Source organism: Budorcas taxicolor, chromosome 3 (assembly GCF_023091745.1).
Source record: "Budorcas taxicolor isolate Tak-1 chromosome 3, Takin1.1, whole genome shotgun sequence".
Classification (NCBI taxonomy): domain Eukaryota; kingdom Metazoa; phylum Chordata; class Mammalia; order Artiodactyla; family Bovidae; genus Budorcas; species Budorcas taxicolor.
This window is the reverse complement of record NC_068912.1, coordinates 27,961,876-27,973,835: the sequence shown is the minus strand read 5'-3', so window position 1 is coordinate 27,973,835 and position 11,960 is coordinate 27,961,876. Positions and strand designations below refer to the sequence as shown.

The 11,960-nt window shown below is 43.7% G+C and overlaps 1 pseudogene; it reads left to right on the top strand.

Moving 5' to 3' along the window:
• The first annotated feature begins 5,320 nt into the window (after positions 1-5,320).
• Positions 5,321-6,066, top strand: LOC128045145 (60S ribosomal protein L7-like; annotated as a pseudogene).
• The last annotated feature ends 5,894 nt before the right edge of the window (positions 6,067-11,960 follow it).

Here is an 11,960-nt window from a genome sequence, read left to right as displayed (position 1 = left end):
TGGCAGGCACTCAACATATTTTAACTGCTCAATCCTTCCTCATTGCCTTTTTGTTTAGCAAAAGGGTCAATATCTTGTGTTACACTAGGACTTCTCACCTTAATTAACCTTATTCCCCTGAATTTTGACAGGATGTTATGCCTTTGATATAATATTTTTTTCATTCAAGTTATGTTTGAAGATGTCATATAAGACCAAGTCTTACTCAGTTCTGTATGTTCAGCAGCTCGTATGATGTTTCATGCCTAGTGGGTGCCCTCTTCCCCAAATATTGAGTAGAATGAACTTGCCAAAGTATTAGGATCTTCCCTCCAGGGGTGGAAGGTGATGGTAGGAGAGTTGCCTGACTTAGGAGAAGGGGAAGGGATAAGAAGCACGCTCTGACAGTCTAGTCCTCAGACTGACAGCTCTCCCTAGCATGTCCTGTTCATCTTCCAAACCAACTGGGAGGGCCATAATAATAAGTGAGGAAGATGACTAGGCTCTTAATTCAAAGGACAGTAAATGTCTCCTTCCCACTTTTGACACAGGTGCCCATGTCTCTGATCCCTTGACTCAAAGTGAATGGAGATAACTCCTGATTGGCAGTCACGACATGTGTCACTGGCTGAATATAACCTTTGGTCAACTAACTCTTGGTTCCCTCAGCTGAAAGGGGTAGAGTTGTTCCAGTAAGGTTGTAGCTCCAAAGGGTTGTGATTTGCAAAAGCCCTGAGATAGGGTTCTATGTGGGTGGTCATGATGGAGAAGCAAAGGTGGGGTGATCCTGAACCATGGTCTGGATATGGCACTGTGTTCTAGGCTTGTGGTTTAATAAAAAGCATTGAGTGAATAGATTATTCCCCAATACCTAGCATATTATCTAGCCCAAACAAGTGCTAAGAATATGTGTCAAGAATCATAATAAAGAATATAGCTGGTTTTTATTTTTGGTTCCTGGCACAGAGTTCCAAAACTTCTTGGAATTTCCTGAGTGATAATAATGTCTTTTATGTCTTTTATCAGTATAAGAGCCACTTTTGACCATACTCGAGTGTATGCTACTGAGATGATTTTTGATGGGACCTGTTATGATCAACCTAGATAGCATAGTCAAAAGCGGAGACATTACTTTGCCGACTAAGGTCCGTCTAGTCCAGGCTTTGGTTTTTCCAGTAGTCATGTATGGATGTGAGAGTTGGACTGTGAGAAAGCTGAGTGCCGAAGAATTGATGCTTTTGAACTGTGGTGTTGGAGAAGACGCTTGAGAGTCCCTTGGACTGCAAGGAGATCCAACCAGTCCATTCTGAAGGAGATCAACCCTGGGATTTCTTTGGAAGGAATGATGCTAAAGCTGAAACTCCAGTACTTTGGCCACCTCATGCGAAGAGTTGACTCATTGGAAAAGACTCTGATGCTGGGAGGGATTGGGGGCAGGAGGAGAAGGGGACGACCGAGGATGAGATGGCTGGATGGCATCATGGACTCAATGGACATGAATCTGAGTGAACTCTGGGACTTGGTGATGGACAGGGAGGCCTGGTGTGCTGCGATTCATGGGGTGGCAAAGAGTCAGATACAACTGAGTGACTAAACTAAATAGTTTAAGATATGAAAGGAAAACCAAGCATGTCATTACAATGAGAGGATTAGAACTTTCAACCCCACCCTTGATCTCTGGGAAGGGGGAGAGAACTGGAGGTTGAGTTCAATCATAGCCATTATTTTTTAATTGTATTGACATATAGTTGATTTACACTGGTGTGTGTGTTTATAATATGTGTACAGCATTGTGTTTAATTTCTGCTAGACAGCCGAGGACTCAGACTCAGTTTTATATATATATATTCTTTTTCATTACGGCTATCCCAGTAGGACTTTGTTGTTTATCCATCCTATATATAATAGTTTGCATCTACTAGTCCCAAACTCCCAGTCCTTGCCTCCCTCACTCTCCGTACCCTTGGCAGCCACAAGTCTGGTTTTGTTTCATAGATATGTTCATTTGTGTTGTATTTTAGATTCCACATAGAAGTGATATCATATGGTATTTATCTTTCTGTTTCTAACTTAGCTTAGTATGATCATCTCTAGGTCCTTCCATGTTGCTGCAAATGGCATTATTTCTGTTCAATGGTTGAATAATATTCCGTTTATATATCTATACCGCATCTCCTTATAAGTACCGCGTGCTAACCGATTGCGCCACTGGAGCTCCTATATCGCATCTTCTTTATCCACGTGGTCAATCATTTAATCAACTATACTCATGTAATGAAATCCAGCAATCAGGAGAGCTTCCTGGCTGTCAAAGAGATTAATGTGCTGGGAGGGTGGCACGCCAGAGAAGGCAAGGAATCTGTGCCTTTCTGCTGAGAGCTTGCCCTATGCATCTCCTCCATCAGGCAGGTCATGAGTTGTAAACTTTAGTCATTCTAGTGAATTATCAAACCTGACAGAGGGTCATGGAAACCCCCTAATTTGTAGCCAAATCTGGCAGAAGTGCTGGCACCCTGAAAACACCACTTGCAAGTGGCATCTGAAATAACAGTCTTGGGAGTCTTGTGCCTTTTCTTGTGGGTGTGTGTGTGTGTGCTAAGCCACTTCACTCATGTCCAACTCTTTGCCACTCTATGGACTGTGGCCTGGCAGGCTCTCCTGTCCATGGAACTCTCCAGGCAAGAATACTGGAGTGGGTTGCCATGTCCTCCTTCAAGGGATCTTCCTGACCCAGGGACTGAACCTGAGTCTCTTTCATCTCCTGCCTTACCACTAGAACCACCACACTAACTTCAGTGTCCTAAACCTGTGGGGTCTTTGCTTACTCTGAGTAGTTGGTATCAGGATTGAATTGAACAATTAGAACACTCAGTTGGTGCCATAGAATTGATGTTGGAGCATAGTAAATATTTGCATAATATTTGCATAAAAATAAATAACACTAATGGGGATGGGGAGGGAGGTGGCAGGGAGGGTCAGGATGGGGAACACATGTACACCCATGGCTGATCCATGTGAATGTATGGCAAAAACCACCACAATATTGTAAAGTAATTAGCCGCCAATTAAAAAAAAGAAGCTGCCTGCCAAGGCAGGAGACATGAGAGACTTAGGTTCCATCCCGGGTTGGGAAGATTCCCTGGAGAAGGACATGGCAACCCACTCCAGTTTTCTTGCCTGGAGAATTCCATGGACAGAGGAGCCTGGAGGGCTACGGTCCAAAGGGTCCCACTTACTGTATTTCAGGCACTGTTCTGAGTGCTCTTTGTATATTACCTCATCTAATCCTCACAACAAAACTGTGAGATAGAAGTCATTATCATGCCCACTTAACATGTAGGAAATGGAGGCATCCAGGGGATAAGTAATTTCAATGTTACACAGCTGGTATATAGCAAAATTGGGAATTAAAACCAGGCATTGTAGCTGCAGAGCCTACATCCTAAACCGCTACCCACATGCAGTCTCACTGCTTAGCTCTGTCTTCTTGACCCTGGAGCAGCTTAAAACACTAAACGAGTCAGATCTGAAGATGTTGAACTAACCTGCTGGCAAACATTCAGAAATCTGGAAAGGATTTCTTTTGAGACACTTCATAAAAGGCTGCGATGGGGTTGCCCGTTCTGGAGAACTAAAAGGATGCTACATGCTGTATCTCAACTCGAATATTAAGTGTGAAATTCCTCAGACCCTATTAATCAAAGCAATCTCCAGAATCAGTATTCATTACACAGTTGTGTGCCTGGACAAAAGTTAATCACGTAGTAGACATCTATGCTACTCCCAAGCTGGCTCTGTCCAAAAGGATAGATAACACTACCTACGGGAAGGAGATGAACCTTCCCATCTTTGGAAAAGAGAGTCCCACTTATCTGAATGAATTTGAAGCACTCCACAGCTGCCTTGTGCCCTCCCCATACCTCTTCATATGTAAAGTATTTTCTATTTGGACCACAGAGCAAGACTAGATGAATAACATGGCTGGTGACCCTTATCTGCAAAGGGCCTTGGCCTCTCATAAAAATACTTAATAGAGTTCTTTCCCTTTAATTGCATGCCACAGTCTTTGGAGGCCCATCCATCTCTATGGATGCTCCAGGCACTAACCCCCCTTTATAATGTGGCTCTGCCTGAGTGTGGAATCAGCTGATGAGGCCAGGGGTCCCAAGGCAGTACACCATCTGGTCAAGGTCATGGGTGGCAGATTACCAATTAGGAAGCATGGCAGGGAGGATGCTGTGTGGCTGGGGGCCAAGAATAGATGGTGGATCAGCCATTAGTAAGGGAACCAGAGTAGGTGTTGCAACAGATTAACACACGAATCTGCTTTCAGAGGATCTTGTGTGAAATCTTAGATTTGGTCACTAGGAGCTTTCAGAGGTGGATAATGAAGCAACTTTTTAAAAAGATGAGCCTGCACTTAGAGCCAGAGAAGGTGATGGCACCCCACTCTTGCCTGGAAAATCCCATGGACGGGGGAGCCTGGTAGGCTGCAGTCCATGGAGTTGCTAAGAGTCGGACATGACTGAGCGACTTCACTTTCACTTTTCACTTTCCTGCATTGGAGAAGAAAATGGCAACCCACTCCAGTGTTCTTGCCTTAAGAATCTCAGGGACGGGGGAGCCTGGCGGGCTGCCGTCTATGGGGTCGCACAGAGTCAGACACGACTGAAGCGACTTAGCAGCAGCAGCAGCACTTAGAGCAATGGGTCTCAAACTTTACCATGCATATGAATCACCTGGGGATCTTGTTAAAAGATCCCCTGACTGCTTCTGATTCTGTGGGTCTGAGGTAGGCCTGAGATTTTGCATTTATAATACCCCAGAAGATGCCTGGGCTTCCCTGATAGCTCAGCTGGTAAAGAATCTGCCTGCAATGCAGGAGACCCCGGTTTGATTCCTAGGTAGGGAAGATCCGCTGGAGAGGGGATAGGCTACCTACTCCAGTATTCTTGGGCTTCCCTTGTGGCTCAGCTCCCACAGTGCAGGAGACCTGGTTTGGTCCCTGGATTGGGAAGATCCCCTGAAGAAGGGAAAGGCTATCCACTCCAGTATTCTTGCCTGGAGAATTCCATGGACTGTATAGTCCATGGGGTCACAAAGAGTTGAACAGAACTGAGCAACTTTCACTTTCAGAAGATGCCAATGCTGCTAGGAAATGGACCACTCTTTGAGTAGCAAGGTCTTAGAACACATCCTACCTGTATTCTCTGCTTCCTCTCCAGAAGACTTCCCCTATAATTCTCTACATCTCTGGAATCTGTTTTCTGTAGTCATTCTACTCAACACCTTAGATTAAAAAAGGGTTCTTGCCTCTTTCCCGGCTGGAACCACGGAGGGTGCAGAAGAGAAGAAAAAGAAGGTTCCTGCTGTGCCAGAAACCCTTAAGAAAAAGCGGAAGAATTTTGCAGAGCTTAAGATCAAGCGACTGAGAAAGAAGTTTGCCCAAAAGATGCTTCGAAAGGCAAGGAGGAAGCTTATCTATGAAAAAGCTAAGCATTACCATAAGGAATACAGGCAGATGTACAGAACTGAAATTCGAATGGCTAGGATGGCACAAAAAGCCGGCAACTTCCATGTACCCGCGGAACCCAAATTGGCGTTTGTCATCAGGATCAGAGGTATCAACCGTGTGAGCCCAAAGATTCGAAAGGTGCTGCAGCTCCTTTGCCTCCGCAAATCTTCAACGGCACCTTTGTGAAGCTCAACAAGGCATCAATTAACATGCTGCGAATTGTGGAGCCATACATTGCATGGGGGTACCCAAATCTGAAGTCTGTAAATGAATTGACCTACAAGCGTGGTTATGGCAAAATCAACAAAAAGCGAATTGCCCTGACAGACAACGCATTGATCGCTCAATCTCTTGGGAAACATGGAATCGTCTGCATGGAGGATCTGGTTCATGAGATCTATGAGATCTATACCGTTGGAAAACGTTTCAAAGAAGCAAACAACTTCCTATGGCCCTTTAAATTGTCTTCTCCACGAGGTGGAATGAAGAAAAAGACCACCCATGTTGTAGAAGGTGGAGATGCTGGCAACAGGGAAGACCAGATCAACAGGCTTATTAGAAGGGTGAACTAAGGTATCTACCAGGATTATTTTTGTAATCTGGTTTATAAACAATTGAAACAAACAAACAAAAAAAAGAGGGTTCTCTTGTATGTTAGCGGAGAATAAGGAAGACTTTGTCCCTAAACTTTCTTTTTTCTTTTCATTTACTTTTTAATTGTACAAGTAATTCTATTTGAGCCAGCTCAAATACTGTATCATTTCCTATGTGAGCTCTTCCTTGTCTATCTCTAATGTAAAGACTCTTCTTTGAAGGTTAACATAGCCACAATACCATTATTATTCTCAACAAAGTTAATAATAATTCTTTAATATCGTATAATATCTGAAAAGTGAAAGTTTTAGTCACTCAGTCGTGTCTGACTCTGAAACCCCATGGACTATAGCTTGCCAGGCTCCTCTATCCATGGAATTCTCTAGGCAAGAATACTGGAATGGGTTGCCTTTCCCATCTGCAAAGGATCTTCCCAATCTGGGGATTGAACCTGGGTCTCCCACCTTGTGGGCAGATTCTTTACCATCCGAGCCACCAGGAACCCCATATAACATCTAGTTCATGTTTAATTTCAGTTAACTGTCCCTAACATGTCTCTTTATAGTTGGTTTTTTTGAATCAAGATCTAAATTAGGTCTGCAAATTACATTTGTTTGATATATTTCTTAATATCTCAAACTTCTTAATCTCTTAATATCTCAGACTTCTTAATCTCTAAACAGCTCCTCTCTCTCTCTCTCTCTCTCTCTCTCTCTCTCTTTTTTTTTGTTATTTCATTCCAGTTGAAGAAAGTAGGTTATTTGCTCTGTAAAATTTCCCTCATTCTGAATTTGTCTGCATCTTCTTGGTGTTATTTACCATGTTCCTTTAACCCCTATATTTTCTGTAAATAGGTAATTAAATTCAGAGATTTGACCAGATTCATCACTGTTTTTGTTTGTTGTTCAGTAATAATCCTGGTGCTACGTACTTGCTACTCTATTGCATTGGATAGAAAGTATAATGGGTTGTTTCACCTTTAGAGATGTTAGGATTGATCCTTGGGTTCAGATAATGTGGTCTTGAACCACCTATCACAGAGCCCTTCATCATCCTTTCCAGTCTTAACCATCATTGATAACTCCTGTCTGCACTCTTGAAAGTGTTCCTGTAGCACCCTGTGCTTCCCTATTACACTACTTTATTCATCAGTTTTCTCTACTTTGCAGTGAATTTCCTCAAGGCAGGATCATGTCTCACTTTAGCACCTAGCCTAGTACCCAGCATATAGTTAATACCCAATAAATAGTTATTGAATGAGTGAATTCTGCCCCTAAGATCTCCTGAGATCAGTGGATGCCCACCAGGTTTTGGTGTCTATGTTGCATTCTTTGTGGAGATGTTCAGGATTTTTAAAGGCCTAGTAGTACAGAAGGAATTCCTTCTAAAATTCTACCACTGTTGGGCTTGGTGTCACTTCAAAGACAAGGTATTTAAGACATGACCTGAGTTCCCAGGCCCCATGGTGCCACAGTGGAGGTAAGGAGAGAAGGAGGAAGAGATTTTCCTAATCTTTGAGCCAAGGAAACAGATCTCTCCTGGTCAGATACATGATCACATGCAGAGTTACTGAGGGGACGGAAGTGCCTGCTTTGGAAGGAAGCAAGGAGTACTCCAGGCAACAAATTCCCATCTACCTCTTTCCCTCATTTGAACCCCAATAACTTGTTTCTGGGGTTTCCCAGGTGGATCAGGGGTAAAGAATCCACATGTCAATGGAGGAGATGCAGGAGACACAAATTTGATCCCTGGGTTGGGAAGATCCCTGGAGGAGGAAATAGGAACCCATTCCAGTATTCTTGCCTGGGAAATCCATGGACAGAGGAGCCTGGCAGGCTACAGTCCCTGGGATCGCAGAGAGTTGGACATGACTGAGCGAGCAAGAACCTGCTTCTGAGTAGAGGAATCACTGGTGCTTGCACTGAACTTCTCCCTTCTTCCAGGACATCTTTGAATTTAACAGCCCTCATATGGGACAGTTCTTCCAAACTGCTCCATTTGTGGGATGGTAGATGACCCTTGAATTTTTTCAGTGTGTTCATGACAGGGAATTAGGGGTGGGGGGTTGCTGGTATATCCTAGCACAAGGAGCAAGATCTTAACTTTTGGAGACTGAAGGATTGATAACAGCATGTCCAGTAGGAGGTGGTGGTGGTGGTTTAGTCACCAAATCATGTCTGACTCTTGTGACCTCATGAACTGTAACCTGCCAGTCTCCTCTGTCCGTGGGGTTCTCCAGGCAAGACTACTAGAGTGGGTTGCTACAGGAGGAGCCCTTATCAATGAAGATGCTGATGGTATTTTGGAATGAAGAGGAAATGCTAAAAGGAGGTGTTTGTAAAGGTCCTGGAAAAACCCCTTAAAATAAATGTCTAAGATTAAGAGAGAACTGCTATGTGTTCTTGCCTGGAGAATCCCAGGGACGGGGGAGCCTGGTGGGCTGCCGTCTATGGGGTTGCACAGAATCGGACACGACTGAAGCGACTTAGCAGCAGCAGCTATGTTTCCAGGTTCCAGATGCTAGGGGAGTACTCCCCTAAGTACTCTCTATGCTAATAGAAGTCTACACATGGATACACAGCCTATTTGTTAAGACACTGCTTCTCAACTGGGTGATGATTTTATGCCCCAGGAAACACTGATCAATGTCCGGAGGCATTTTTGGTGGTTAAGACTGTGGAATTGCTACTTGTATCTGATGACTCCAGGCCAGGAATGTCACTAACCATCCTACTATGCACAAGACATCCCCCACAACAAAGAATTGTCTGGGCCAAAACATCAATTGTGCTGAGGTTTTAAAAAACCCTACCTTCTAACAGTCTGTCGTCCGTTCACCAATTGTAGTCACATTCAGTTGCACAGCTCTGAGATGCTTCAGCTTAATGTCTTCCACCTGAATTCCTAAAATCCACTCTCAAGTTCTTTGGACCCTCCCTTGGACACCCAAGGAACAGTTCTGTAATACCCTTCAAAACCAGAGGTCCCAAATGCATTTCTTTTACTAGCCAAATCTCTGCCATATCCCCACCCAAGTACCCTCTTCGATTTGTGCGTGTGTTGTTTTTTAAGCCTTGCTTTTCATACCTCATATTTTTTAGAAAAGACAGTACCAAAATATACAGAGCAACCAATGAAACAAATTAAAACATCTCTGGTTAAAATATTTGTATTTTCTGAATACTCCCTCCCTACATTCCCTGTTTCAGAGTTAAGGAAGCTCTTCGCGCCCACCCTCACCCCCAATAAGGCGCAATTAACCAGGGCCCTTTCGGGGGCATACTGCATTCAAAATTAAGAGACCGATGCTTGACAGAAAAGGTTAGAAGATTTTAACCCTTGCTGAATCTGAAAATGGAGTGCTATGGCATCTCTGTCATCAGTGAGTTTCTTTAAATATTTTGATCAGGGTGGTACAAAACCCAAAAGATAGAGTTGGCAAGTTACTGAAACTCTTAAGAGCCAGATTTTTCCCTATAAAATAAAGTGTTGCCTTTAGGATGCCCTTCAGCACGAGAAACTAGATTGACAGTCTTTCTGGAACTAGTCAGAAGAGCTGCAAGTGAAGTAGGCAGGACAAGTTAGGCTGCAAATGGGAAGACGTTTCAGGGAAGTTGTCTCATCTCCTCATGCCTTTCCTTGGGAGTATTATGGTCTCCTTAAATCGTCATCCTCATCATCATTCTCACAATCTCCATAAGCCAAGCACCAGTGCTTGACCTGCCCATACACAATCTTCAAAATAATTTTCTAATGACCGTAGAATATAAGCAGTTCCCTCAAGGATGGGAAGGGTGTACACATATTTGTATTTAAGGAAGGGAGTTTGGGATGAGAGTAAAATGGAGAGAACTGAAACAGTGTGGGCTTCCCTGGTGGCTCAGATGGTAAAGAGTTTGCCTGCAACACAGGAGACCTGGGTTCGATCCCTGGGTCAGGAAGATCCCCTGAAGAAGGGAATGGCAACCCACTCCAGTATTCTTGCCTGGAGAATTTCATGGACAGAGGAGCCTTGTGGGCTACAGTCCATGGGGTCACAAAGGATTGGACATGACTGAGCGACTAACACTTTCACTTTCTGAAAAAGCATAACCTGCTCTCAGATTTTGGAGTGTCCAATGAGACAGACCAGCCATCACTGACCGAAGGCTAATAAGCTCAACCTCATTGTCTGATGAGGTCTTGTGTTAGTAAAAGCTACGAGTTCCCATCATTTTATATTTCTCCCCTGTCATCTCTTAGAACTATAGACAGTCTAGGTTGCCAGCTTTCTCAATCTGTAGATAGAAGTAAAATTGTATTACTAACAACCAATGGAAGTTTTTATTTTTGCCCCTCCTTGCACCCACTTGCCTCACCTCTTCAAGTCCTTTTCTTTCCCACTCCAGTATTTTGGATAGTCCCAGAAGAGGTGCCACCATATGAGTTCATAAACCACTACATGGCACCTGTCATCTTTTTCCTCTGATGCTCCCCATCTAGTTGACTAATCATGGAATTTCAAGAAGAGTGGCAATACTGATAATTTAGATGATGTCCTCCCTCCCCCAGGAAGACAAGATCCATCCCAGGATGGCTGCTCCTAAATCACCACCAGTCCTTAAAGTGCCAGAGCCATGCTGAGTTTTATGGAAAAGCCGGGGGAAATTCCTTTCCTCATCTCTGTGTGGATCTGTGCAGCTGCTCTTGAAAGTTTTACCCAGAATTGAACAAAAGGCTTTCAGGAAAACAGCCTCCACTACTGATGCAATGAATTGGCCAAGAACACACGTGTGTATACACATGTACATACATAGGCTCACATAAACAAGCAGCAGCAGAGGTGAAATCTCTGGGGTTTTTTAAGTTGTTTGTTTTTTTAAAAATATGGACCATTTTTTAAAAGCCTTTATTGAAATTGTTACAATATCCCTCCCGTTTTATGTTTTGGTTTTTGGCCCCATCACATGTGGGATCATAGCTCCCTGACAAGGGATTGAACCTGCACCTACCCCCAGCATTGGAAGACAGAGTCTTAACCACTGGGACCATCAGGGAAGTCCCTGAAATCTCTGTTTAGAAAATATTTTTTTTTCCAAAGTAAGTGGGGTCTGCAGAGAGGCAACTTTGCCTAAAAACAAGATAACCTTTATCCAATAGCTTACATTTCTTTTCTCCCAGCTGTGATGTCTTGACCATCCCACTTCACAATTATGGGTCCTGCTTTTTATTTTCCTATTTAAATTTCTATTCCAAGAGCTTTCCCAGATTACAAGAATAGTATCTCTTCCTCTTACAAGACATAAGTCTCTTGCAACTTTTGAATCATGGTTTTAAAAGCTATGCCTCCTTCCCAGAAGGCCTCCAAGTGATTAAGGCAAAGCTTCATCAGATTCCAGGTTCAAATATCTTGAGCCTACTTCCTGCTTCAGCACATGACCTGGAAATCACTTCTTCCTAAGGAGATGGCAGCAGAGGAGAAGATGGTAGCAGAAGGCATACTTCCCTCTTCTGTATTCTTCTCTAGAGATTGTTGTCTTTTCCTGCTCAGGCATCCCAGTTAGATATGGAACATTAGGCTTGAAAGAACCTTTCCAGAGCGCAGTAGATGCAGCAAATTGCCTGCCTGAGTCTGCATCCTTACTTCCTAGTACGCTTCCTGCACCGCAGGCGCTGGGAAGTTCAGCATTTCATTTCCCAAGCTTCCCTTGCAATGGGGTCTTGTATGCGCTTTAGGCTCTGCAGCTTGCGTGTGTCAGGCAAGTGAATGCTCCTCAGCTCTGTCTCGTCACAACAAAGATTTGGAGTGATGGACATTAAAGTCCCCGGCGCATCACAGCTCTCGCGTCTTGGACGGGCCGTGTTATAGCTCTTAGACAAATCAGAGTTACGA